Below are 211 nucleotides of genomic sequence, written 5' to 3' on the forward strand. Positions count from 1 at the left end.
CCTCAGACAGTCGCCGCGGAACAGTGCCCCCAGAAGGATAAGAAAAGTAATTTGCACTAGTTTTGCGCCAACAGCACTGTTCAACCGTGAACAGCCCAAAACACTGGATACTTTTAAGACACCAGGTATTAGGCCACAAAACATTAATTACAGCTGATGCTAAACAGAGGCTTCCTAGAGGCTGGGGGTGGGCTGTGCCCCCGTTGGGCAC

This window comes from Nestor notabilis, unplaced genomic scaffold, assembly GCF_000696875.1.
Source record: "Nestor notabilis isolate BGI_N333 unplaced genomic scaffold, ASM69687v1 scaffold28323, whole genome shotgun sequence".
NCBI classification, from domain to species: Eukaryota; Metazoa; Chordata; class Aves; order Psittaciformes; family Psittacidae; genus Nestor; species Nestor notabilis.